The sequence below is a fragment of the Neofelis nebulosa genome, chromosome 7, assembly GCF_028018385.1.
Source record: "Neofelis nebulosa isolate mNeoNeb1 chromosome 7, mNeoNeb1.pri, whole genome shotgun sequence".
In the NCBI taxonomy this organism is placed as follows: domain Eukaryota; kingdom Metazoa; phylum Chordata; class Mammalia; order Carnivora; family Felidae; genus Neofelis; species Neofelis nebulosa.
This window is the reverse complement of record NC_080788.1, coordinates 42,433,700-42,442,513: the sequence shown is the minus strand read 5'-3', so window position 1 is coordinate 42,442,513 and position 8,814 is coordinate 42,433,700.

The following is an 8,814-nucleotide window of genomic DNA, read 5'->3' as shown; positions in this document are numbered from 1 at the left end:
GCTCAGGTCATGATCTCATGGTTCGTGAGTTCAAGCCCAACATCAGGCTCTTTGCTGACAGGTTGGAGCCTGGAGCCTGCTTCGGATTCTGTGCCTTCCTCTCTCTGTGCCTCTCCCCCACTCACACTGTGTGTGTGTCTCTCTCTCCAAAATAAACATTAAAAAAAAAAGAATCTAGTTTTTTGCACTTTTAGAATGCTGGGTAAATTTCCTTCTGCACATAAGGTGATTTTCATTTCAGTTCAGTACAATGTCTGTCCCCCAGGACTTGGGGGCAAGTCAACTGCCCCAGGTCAGGAGGAAGTAGCCATCACAGCACCCTAGACCCCTTGGCTAATCTTTCCATGGGTGTGATTGTAACAGAGGTAGCATGAGGGAGCCATGCCGTGGGATTCAGGAGAATCCTGAACAGGGACAGATGTTCTCAGTCCAGCAGGAACTCTGATAGATAGATGTTGCCTCCCTTCCTGACACCTTCCTATAAACATGCTGATTTTCTTCATGACAGTAGGACTTTACAGCTCAATCTTCATATCTAAAACTAGGATTCAGATGAAATCACTTTCCTGACATATATACTGAACATAGGTCCCATAAGATGCTCCATCAAAAAGGTGCCTCGGAGCACAAGTGTGGGGAAAGCCGCACTCAGCACCAGACTATGAAGAGTCACAAAGCACACGAGCATATTAAGTGTTCTGAGAAGCCCTATCATCAAAACACTGTGATAGCAGAATTTGTCAAAAGGGTTTGGCCATGAAACCCATTCTTCTAGTTTCACCTACTGATTCATTTTGTATTCTGAGATACAAACTTTGGAAACAATAAACGATCTCTATACTCATTGGTTCTATACCATCTTCAAGCAGAAAATAGTCTTAGAAAACAGAAGTCCATGAGGTTAGGATCTCATAGTCAGTAGCCAAACTAGGTCCCTTTGATTTGTCAATTTCTTACATTCTATATTCCAGTAATCCCAGTGAATGAAATTTACTGTGAGGGCTCCAAAGAGCATCAGTAATTGAGATCTATAGATTTCTCTAAGCTCCAGGGTTTCCACGTTGGGTTAAATTCTCAGTTGAAGTTACTCCTGATTAAGCAAAACTAATGGTGTGTATCCATTGGCTAGGAAGGTGTTACTGAGCAGAGAATTATCCAAAATTCGAGAAAGTAATGAGAAAGAGGGAAAGGCAAAATGAACAGCACAGAGTCCAAAGCCCAAGTAATTATCTCCTGGGTGACCAAGAGTAAATTTCTTTTTTTTTTTTTTTATACTGAGTTCATGGAGATCCTTTGATTTTTTTTTTTTTTTTTTTAAGTATTGAGTCATATATTCCTTTGGTGTCAAGATTAAGAAAAGAGAACTGATGCTTGCTATAACAACCTCAAAGTCCAGTGTCCCTAGATAGTGTCTCCTTAATGCCAACTTATAAAAGTCTCACACATCACTTCACAAGGGACTTTGCCTTGAGTTTAAAGGACAAAGATAGTTTTAGGCTTCAATTTCTTTTCATGCCGTTTGCTTGTAAAGAACTCTTTAAGTTTGGTGGCTAAGTAAACAACCGTATGCTCCTTTCAGTGAATTGGCCGTCCCACAGTCCCAGCTATAGTACAGCCTAACCCCAAAGTAATTAAAGAACCAAGCGATTTGCATTCTTTTCCTACAAAAACTACTCTTGAGTAGCAGATGGCAAACACAAATGTTTTGCTCTAGAGACATATGGAAACCTCTCTGTTTCATAAAAGCCTCAATGAATATTAAATGCTGAATGATGCCATTCATGGCAGAAATAAGATGTTGTGATAATCTCCCAAACAGGCCTAATTAGGCCATATAGCTACTTGAGTTTCAGAAAGCAATACGTGGGAAATTACTATGTGATTGGGATTTCATTAGCAGTTTTTCTTAATCTGAATATTCATCTTGGCCCCAAAGAATCACCTCTTCAGCCTTATTTCTTTAGCATCCTATTATGTTGTCACCATCACTTATAATTGTACATCTTAAAAATGAGTAATCAAAGAGTTCTACTTGATTTCATACTAACTGCTTCAGTTCTGTCTGGAGAGTGAGAGGCAAGGAATTAAAGAGATAAGGTGTTTTATCCTAGGTTCTGGAACATTCAACATGCACCCTGATTAAGGGTGCCTTGCTGCTGTTAAATTAGGTGGGGGGGGGGGGAAGCCTATGTTTAAGGTTATTTGGGAAATGATTATCCATATTAAATAGGAATTGGAAGCAGGAATATAACTGGATATGGCTCAAAATACAAAGCAGAATCTCATTTTTCTCTTAACCTTCTAGATTGGCAACCTAATAAATTGCTGTTGCCATCACAGAGAGGACTGAAACTTTGCACTCCTTGGAAAGAGAGAAGTACGATAAGTGAGTCATAGGGTGAATTGAATGCTGTTTGGAACAAGGAACTAGGTGTCTTGGGCTCCTTTCCCAGCACCACACCCTGATTGGCCTCCAAGAGACCCGCTAGGCCTTGGGGCTGTTGATAAATCCCCTTGATTCAACAGGGTGTTTGGTTGGCTTGGGAGACCAATGTCTGTAAAACCAGAATCCCCAAGGCAGGTCTTGGGTCACCTGTTACGGGGGTTTGGATTTAACACCTAAAGGATTTTATAGACAAAAAGGAATCATCTAAACAAACTCCCCTCATTTTACAGATGAGGAAACTGAGACACAGAAAGGTTGTTGTCCTTGTTTAAGGTCACAGAGTTAGTTAGTGGCAGAGCTGGGAACAGAACCCCAGTCACCTGATGCTTAGTCTGCTCCTCTTTCCATCACAAAACCCCAGAACTTAGAAAGTTCAAGGCTGCTAAAGTGTTTAACCTTAGCTGCTTGCTGAAGTAGGGTAGAAAGGGACCAGGTGTGTAAGTGCCGATGTTAATTCTAGCTTTGGACCACCTATCCCTTCTTTCTTAAGCAAAGTTATTTCCTTCTTGCCTCTTCTTCCCAGTTCAACATCAATCCATTTGTATAAGAGAACAAGTCAGAATTTTCCTGGATTCAGCTCTATGACTTCTGCAGAAATTCCAGCATAACTAACCACTTAGAGGTACTCAGTACAAAAACCAATATGCACTTGACACTGAAACAGGTGGTAGTATTCCTTTGTTGCTTCTGTCGCCTTGTCTTCTTTTCTCTGTTTCTAACAGAATCCCATGATTTAGGTTGAGCTTGACCCTACACTCAGCCTTACTCCAGTTAGTGTAGGCCAGAATCTTAGACTCTAGGGATTGATTCATGGAAGGGCAGTCCAGTCCCGTGGAACTCAGTTGTAGGGTATTCACTTAAACTTTTGAGGAAGAGGACTCTCTACATCCTGCTTTGTTGAATCTGGAAGCAAGGAGTCTCAGGAGTTTCAGGAAGACATTTTGCAACCACATTGGGCTGGCCTGTTGAAATAAGTGTTACTTAGGAAACATTACTAAGAAAATGACAGAGAGAAAAACCAGGTACCAGGCATGTCATTTGAGCTGCTGAATTACTCACCTGTCATTAGTTTTATATCTGATTGTTTTAGTGTGTGATTAAATGTTTTTTCTTATTCAAGCTATCTAGTGTTCTATTATTTACCGCCATAAGCATCTCAATACCTATTAGGATGCTGATTGTGAGTTTCAGCATATCTTGACTTTGCCATTGGATCAAAGTCCATTTTAAAGTTGGTCCCAAAACTTTCTTTAATCACCCACGCTTATAAGAAACCCCACCCAAAAATGCATAGTATTTAGAGCATATGCCTTATTTGACACAAAATCCTACATAGCAATGTCTAGGTTACTGAAAGGAATGAATTTTACTAGAATCTTCTATTATTTTTTTGTGAAATATTTTATTGTCAGAAACTTTATTATCAGAAAAAGAAATAATATAAGAGGTAGTGGAATGGGTTCCTTCCATTCCACCCTTTAGTAGAGTAAAATATTGATCTCAACTCTCTATGCAGGCTAAGGTTGGCCTCCCCTTTCTGTGGGCTGGACAGTGCCCAGAAATGGAGCCACTCAGAATTGTTGCAACTTGGGTGGCTTCTTCTGCATTGTAGATGACTAGGTATTCACTCCTGACACCCAGGAAAGGAGTTTTGCCTTCATCTGGGTGTTGGCTGTGGTCCTTGCCCATATTCTAAGGGCCCATGCTATGGATGGCCTCCCCTTCAGTCACATTCATTAACTCAGGCCTGAACGATGCAGACTATCTTCTCATCCCCTCTACACCTTTGTTATATACCTACTGACTCTGTTCTAAAAAGCTAGGTTTATAGAAATTGGTTAATCAAGCAGATACTGTAATTTCATGCAGCAATTTTTGTACCATATCATTTTTATTTAACTTTTGTATCTAGTTGAGATATGCAACATATTTAGCCATCTGTTTGGCAAGAGCATTTGATCCATCACATTGGAAGCCTGACCAATCAGAATGTATGCCCAAATAATCAAAATGGACACCCAACCAGTCAAATGGATGCCTGACCAATCTGAATTAAAAGCCAACCAATCAGAATGAACACCTGACCCATCATAATAAATGAAGAGTATACAGCCAAATACTGGTCTCCCATTTATTATTGAACTTGTCACTTGTGGATTCTCCCCTCAATTAGATGGGAAGCAAACTGAGGGAAGGGATCATGTGATAGATCCCTTTGTATTCTCCAAGTGGCCTTGCTGAGCTGGTTTCATAGGGTGAGCTTAATGGATATTTGTTTGAATGGACATTATTCACCCTGTGATTGCTCAGGAAACATCAGTGGGTGGAAAAGGTACAGTTTGTCTCTCTGATGAAGATAATTATAGAATTGTCCCACTGGAATATCACTAAACAAATAGCATGTTTTTGGCTGACACACAGGTGATAGGAGAAATTGGTATTTTTGAGAGATTATCATTCAATATGATCTTGACAAGCTAGAGAAATAAGATATAATCATACTGATTTCTTAAACACAACAATGAACAGTATACTTACAGAATGAATAACATATAAATATACTATAGAGTACAACCAGAAAGGTATTTGTGAGGCCAAAAATACCCAAGCAAATAATAAACTGAAGGTGAACCAGCTGTTTGAAAAACTAGAAAACTGGCATGATAATCAGGTGTTCATTCATTTATTTGACAGCTTAATTGAGTACCTACTGGGGTACACAGTGAGAAATTAGAAATGTTCTTTTCCTCAAAGAGCTCAAGTTGTAAGGGAGAAGACAAAGAAGTACACAAACTATTAGATAACAGAGTGAGAACTTATTCAATGGCTGAGTCATCAGCCAGTGAAAATAATCACCATGAAGGACATCTTTGTAGCCCACCGGGACAGCTGTGCTCAACAGATGGCAGAGGACCAGAACCCAAGAGTGCTTGGGCAGAAGCATCAACACTGCTGGGTGCAGACAGATGATCAGAAGCTGCTTTGCCCCTAGTGTTTCAGGACCATGTAAGCTCCTGGATTCATATAGGATATAATTAAGAGGAGGAAAAGCCCCGATAATGGTAGATACCAGTTTTGCCAGCCCTTGCCAGGTAGAGGTCTCAGCCAAATTTAATTTCACTTAGGCAGTTAAGAAAGGTAACTCTTCTTACACTCAAGTGCTATAGAGCAATTCAAAACAGTTAAAGAGTGCTTGAATAAATTTGAAAATTTGCCTAGAGAACACACAGACCCTCAAGAATATGTGTAGATTCTTGGGAGCCTTTGATCCCCCATATGAATAAACTGTGAGATGTGAATAATGCCCTTGGAATTGTGCAACATGGCGGTCCTGAGGAAAGCCAGTCCAAGGACATGGTGAACACGTAGAGGAGGGCAGCAACAAGAAAATACAGGAAAATGAACTAAAGCTCTGTTCAAAACCAGCCTGAAGCTCACACAGACCTCCCACCATTCAGACCTCCTTTCAGTATCATTGCCCCACCTCATCAGGAGATTCACAGGGAAGAACTCAGGTTCACCCAGCTCGGCCTTACATCCACCTCTTTGGCTGGAGGAGTAGAGTACCCTGATTCACAGCCATCAGTGGGGGAGGAGCACTTACCAAAAGCAGGAAGAAAGAGTGCTGGCCTCACAAAAACCACAGAGAGTAAACTCCTTGGACATCGAGATTTCTGTAAGTCAAGCTGCCATGTAGATGTTAGGTGGCAATCAGTGATCACTTACACGTGGTACTCTCAGCTCTACAAATAAACTTATCGTCCAGTCCTTTGAGCAAAGTACCCTGATTTAAAAAAAATTTTTTTTAATGTTTATTTATTTTTGAGAGAGAGAGAGACAGAGTGTGAGTAGGGAGGGACAAAGAGAGAGAGAGGGAGACACAGAATCCAAAGCAGGCTCCAGGCTTATGAGCTGTTAGCACAGAGTCCGACACGGAACTCAAACCCACGAACTGTGAGATCATGACTAGACCCGAAGTTGGACGCTTAACTGACTGAACCACCCAGGTGCCTCTTGATATAATAGTACTGTGCCTACCACCAAATCTGTTCTGTAAGTAACATTGTTGTACAAATTTAAAAATTAATAATGCATAAAGAGAAAAATTTGAATTCTTCTTGAAATAGGGCCCACATATCAAAATTTGTGAATGGTTCAACAGTGATGCACAGACTTACCACCTAGAAAGTCCCAATATTATATACTTGGTAATAGAGAAAAACCAGGGAAGTGAAAACAAGACAGATTTTTTTTTTTTTAATTCCCATCAATTAAAAAAATTCCCCTAAGGAAATTTAGGGACTTTAAAATTCTTAACTCTAACTTTTTTTTCTTTTTTTTTTTCTTTAGAGAGAGAGAGAGCAGGCAGGAGAGGGGCAGGAGAGGGAGAGGCAGAGAGAGAATCTTAAGCAGGCTCTATGGTCAGTGCAGAACTTGATCTCACCACTGTGAGATCATGACCTGAGTCAAAAATCAAGAGTCAGATGCTTTCCTGAGACACCCAGGTGCCCCAACTTATTTTCCGAACTTAAGTTCTATACCACATCTGTATGTTCTTATTCATACGGAAAAAGAATGGCAACAGTTGCATGCAGATAGTAGGACTAAAATTTATTTTAAATCAATACACATTTTATAAAAGAAAGATTTCACTGGTCTTTGAAGATTTTTTTTCCTACTTCTTTCTCAGAATGAAGGTGCAGGTATAGAACTGAGCTGTTCACACTTGTTTAGCCCTGGTTGAAGCCAAATTCACAGACTTGCACAAGAACTGACTGGGGCAAGGAGGCTCAGCCTGTGCCAGAGGACAGAGCCCTTCCCTTAACGGGGCAGAAACTGACACTGACCTCCTTAGACCTTTGTTTCCATCAGGCAGGCTCTAGGAACTAGACATTTTATTAGCAACAACTCTCTGGGTACTGTATTACCAATAAATGTGAGTTAATGACACATTTCATCTTTTTTCTACATGGAAGGTGAAGGCCAATACTAAGGCCAACCAAATCTTCTGCCACAAGACTAAGAATGGAGTATCACTGACACTGTATATAAAGTCACAAGCCACTTGAGGTGTTTTAGAAAAGCCTGCTGTCGGGGTGCCTGAGTGGCTCAATCGGCTGAGCGTCCACCTTCAGCTTAGGTCATGATCTCACAGTTTGTGGGTTGGGCCCCCACATCAGGCTTTGCACTGACAACTCAGAGCCTTCTTTGGATTCTCTGTCTCCCTCTCTCTCTGCCTTTCCTCCCCTCCCCCTCAAAAATAAACATTAAAAAAAAGGAAGGAGGGAAGGAAGGAAGGAAGGAAGGAAGGAAGGAAGGAAGGAAGGAAAGTCTGACATCTTGTTTACTGTCCCAAGTGTTTTCCTTATTCCACTAATGGTTGAGTCCACTGGTTTCCTTAATAACCTCCTCTAACCTTCCATAAGGTGTTTCCTTAGATCTAAGGTAAATGCCTAGGCCAGTTGTTCTCTAATATTTTGGCCTCAGGACCCCTTTATCCTCTTAAGAATTATTGAGGTGGGGTGCCTAGGGGCTCAGTCGGTTGAGCCACCAACTCTTGATTTCAGCTCAGATCATGATCCCAAGGTCGTGGGATCAAGCCCTGCGTCTCTCTGGGCTCCTTGCTGAGCGTGGAGCCTGCTTAAGATCGTCTCTCTCTCCCTCTGTCCCTCTCCCCGCTCTCTTTCTCTAAAATAAAAAAAAATTATTGAGTACTCTGAAGAGCTTTTGTTCATGTGGGTCTTATCTGTAGGTATTTGACATATTAGAAGTTAAAACTGAGAAGAGAGAAGAGATGGGAGATTGAACCCTGACTGGATGAAGCCTCTGGTCCTAGACCTCCTTAGCCATTCCTTGCCCTGTGGCTTTACTTGAGCCAGGAAACTTCCCTTCCAGGAGAACTTGTTCTGGTTGGGTTTCTGCCAGTAGCAAATGAAAGAGGCCTTAATGATACATCCACAAAACAATTATAGAATAGTCTAAAACAGTAAATAAAGGATTACATTGAGTATGACAATGCTGCCCCCCCCCCCCTTCATTTGTCATCCATGGAGAGAGAGGGCTTAAGAAGGTAACTATCACCACAAACATTTATGTTAGGTATTTAATTTAATTTTCTTTACAACCCTATGAAATGCTTGTTTTATGCCCATTTTACAGATGAGAAAACTGGGGCGCAGAGATTGAACAGCTGAGTCGCTGAGCCAAGACAAAATCCGATTCTCATTCCCAACGTCATAGTTCGGGCCTCGCGTAATGATTTTCATTTTATAGGACATAGACCTGTAGCACAAGCCTTAATATTTTCAATTTCCAGATTTTTTTTAATCCATCCTCTTGCCTTGGGAGGGGAGCGGTCTGCACAACAG